The sequence below is a fragment of the Nanorana parkeri genome, unplaced genomic scaffold, assembly GCF_000935625.1.
Source record: "Nanorana parkeri isolate BGI_ZX_2015 unplaced genomic scaffold, ASM93562v1 scaffold2903, whole genome shotgun sequence".
In the NCBI taxonomy this organism is placed as follows: Eukaryota; Metazoa; Chordata; class Amphibia; order Anura; family Dicroglossidae; genus Nanorana; species Nanorana parkeri.
In genome coordinates, this window is record NW_017309171.1 from 14,668 (window position 1) to 18,167 (window position 3,500).

At 53.9% G+C, this 3,500-nt stretch overlaps 1 protein-coding gene across 1 annotated transcript in view; it reads right to left on the reverse strand.

The window, feature by feature from the left end:
• LOC108802501 (5-aminolevulinate synthase, erythroid-specific, mitochondrial-like) overlaps window positions 1-3,500 on the reverse strand; it is an 18,884-nt gene that overhangs the window by 14,528 nt on the left and 856 nt on the right. The window lies entirely within an intron of this gene.

Below are 3,500 nucleotides of genomic sequence, written 5' to 3' on the forward strand. Positions count from 1 at the left end.
CGCTAGTTTGTTTCCTCCCGTTACCCTAAGGAGAACTATGGGGAAAAGCCCTGACTCCTTTAATTAGCATTTAAGTGGGTGGATGGGGTAACCCGGGGTTCAGCTTTTAACATATAAAACTGATGCTGTCTTTGATATAGAAATTCATGATCCCTTTCCTCAACAAGAGGCACTGCAATCCTCTTCCATGTTGGACACCTCCTGGAGTATGGAAGGCTTTCCCCAGCATACAGCCGCTGTATTCCCAAACCCCCCAAAGTCCTGACATCACCGGCGCTGTCGGCCCGCTGCCTGTAAAGTCTCCGGCACTTGTAATCAGGGAGGGATGCACAACCACCTCAGAGTCTGCGTAGCCCACCTGAGAGTCCGCACAGCTCACCATAGACCCTGCACAGCCACCTCAGAGTCCGCGTAGCCCACCTGAGGGTCTGAACAGCCCACCTGAGAGCCCGCACAGCCCACCATAAAACCTGCATAGCCCACCTGAGAGTCCGCACAGCCCACCATAGAACCTGCATAGCCCACCTGAGAGTCCGCACAGCCCACCATAGAACCTGCACAGCCACCTGAGAGTCCACACTGCCCACCATAGAACCTGCATAGCCCACCATAGAGCCTGCACAGCCACCTGAGAGTCCGCACAGCCCACCATAGACCCTGCACAGCCACCTCAGAGTCCGCGTAGCCCACCTGAGGGTCTGCACAGCTCACCATAAAACCTGCATAGCCCACCTGAGAGTCCGCACAGCCCACCATAGACCCTGCACAGCCACCTCAGAGTCCGCGTAGCCCACCTGAGAGTCCGCACAGCCCACCATAGAATCTGCACCGCCACCTGGTACCCGGGGCACATGCTCCAGGTCTTCTACTGGGTGCCCTGGGCCTACATGGCATATGCGTCATTGAAATGACAGAGTCCTAATGTCTGATCTCTAAGAGGGTGTAGGACGGAAGGTGAGGGCAGCCAAGAAATCAGGGGCGTCCCGAGGCTGGGTGACACCCGGAGCGGTAACCGAGTGTCACACAGCCGCACGCGCGGCAGTATTCTGGTACCTGCCGGCGGCCATCTTGGTGATGGACGCCGGCAGAGAGAGGAGGGGACAGGCATCCGGCTGGATAAGGTATGCCGCCGGGTCCCCTCCTCTCTCTCCTGATACTGTCGGGCGTTCGGTCCATGACCGAGCGCCCGACTTTTCAGAGTGGGGTGACACCAAAATGACTGAGTCATTTTGGTGTCACCCCCTCCAATGGTGTCACCCGGGTGCGGGCCGCACCCCCCTTGTGACTCCACTGCAAGAAATATCAAACAGAAGCGAAACCTTGTGGTAGAAGCGTAGCCTTTCAGTCTGGGTGCCCAGATCCTAGCATCCTCCCTGTGTGTACGTATGCACATAGGGACCTTAGATTGTCAGCATTGAGAGCAGAGACCGATGCAAACGCACAGTATGTAAAGCGCTGTGTGAATTGCTGGTGCACATGTGTAATGAACATATAAAAAAAAAATACAGTTTCCATATTGAAAAAGGGAAAAAAACTACAATGAATCGCAGGACCGGGAATCGCTCAGTTCCTACATTTTAATGACAGGAGCCGCCTGCAGAGGTGACAGGGTCTCTTTAATTGCCCGTTCCCATCCGTTTTAGGGAACAAGCCTCAGTGGTCACGTTCTGATGAGTGGCTCCGAGTGTGACAACCTTCCTTGTGTAATAGCAAAGTGATTTGTTGTAATCTCCCTCATTGGCAAAACACGTCCAGCTGTTGAGGAAACGCTTTCAGTTGGTGGTTACGCTTTCTGAGCGCTAGAAATTGGGGGAAGGAAGAAGGCGCCGCGTAACCATCGGAGACGCCTCGGAATATTGTACGCGGTGCAGACAGGGCCGGATTTCCCACAAGGCCGACCGAGGCCCGGCCCTGGAGTAGAGGGGCAGCAGGGGTGTGGAATTCCTATCTCCCGGTGCCCGGGACACGCAGTTCTGGGCGGGTAGTTGTTTTCTACATTTAAGCCGGCTTTGGGCAAGCAGAGCTAAATGTACAGCCGCTTGTTTTGTACACGTGATCTCGGCGCTGTCGCTGAGATCACTTGTATGCAGGTCTGCAGTTCTCCATGAATCAGACCCCCTCCCATTCAGGAATCAGACCCCTCCCATTCAGGAATCAGACCCCTCCCATCCAGGAATCAGGCCCCTCCCATTCAGGAATCAGACCCCTCCATACAGGAATAAGCCCCCTCCCATCCAGGAATAAGCCCCTCCCATCCAGGAATAAGCCCCTCCCATTCAGGAATCGGACCCCTCCCATCCAGGAATCAGACCCCTCCCATTCAGGAATCAGACCCCCTCCCATTCAGGAATCAGACCCCTCCCATTCAGGAATCAGACTCCTCCCATTCAGGAATCAGTCTGGAAAGGACATGGGCAGACAAACAGCTTTTTCTTCAGAACACAGAGAGGTCGGGCTCTGCAACAAAGTTTGTTACAATCCTCACAATGTACACGGATCACCCAGAGGGGGTTGTGGAGTTACACTTTAAGGGGTTAGATGAGTGAAGACGTGTGACGGAGATGTCTGGTGAAGGGGGTAGCTGCTTTGTACTGGGGGGAACTGCAGATGATATAGTTCGGGACAAATGTATCACGTATAAAGGACGTCGCCGCGCGGGACCCGCAGGACGCATTCTCAGCACTTGCTGCCGTCACCGTTGTGCTGAGTCGGCAGGGACTATCTTGCAGACACGGCAGCATGCGAAGCAGAGGGACGCACGGTGCGTGCAGGAGATAAAGGAGGTGTGATGTGTTATCTGTGCACATTGCATAGTCACACCCAGCCGGTCCACATCACAGACAGTACGCGGAGCTTCATAGAAGACTTATCAGCGCTTTGGAGGCATCCGGGGGATATATTACAATGACACCTGGAAGTGGGGGGGATATATTACAATGACACCTGGAAGTGGGGGGATATATTACAATGGCACCTGGAAGTGGGGGGGATATATTACAATGAAACCTGGAAGTGGGGGGGTATATTACAAGTCTCTGACCATGGCTGGAGGATGTCCAGCATCATCTATCCCTTTCCTCCCCAGCCCAACTGTCCCTTAGAAGAAAAACAGCGTGAAAGGTCACCGATATTAAACACAAACTCCATGCAGATAATATTCCTGGTGAACTGAGTCCATGACCCCAACGCTGTAAGACCAGAGGGTAGTTGTAGCGCGGGGGATGGGGTCTCAGCAGATTTTGCTATTACAGTATCGCTATGATATAAAAGCGACTTTCCTCCTCGTCATCATGGACGCTGCCGATCTGGTAAACACTCGCTACGTCACTTGTATCTGCACCGGGCCGATGGTACTGAGGGCAAGAAGGTGGCTGTGATAAGAGGGAGGCGGAGAGGAGAGATGGAAGGTTCCGGAATCCCGCCGACATCAGCAGAACCCGGCGGACAGAATACACCGGAATGGGGCTCAATACCCATCTGGCCATTTAAATTTCCCGGGA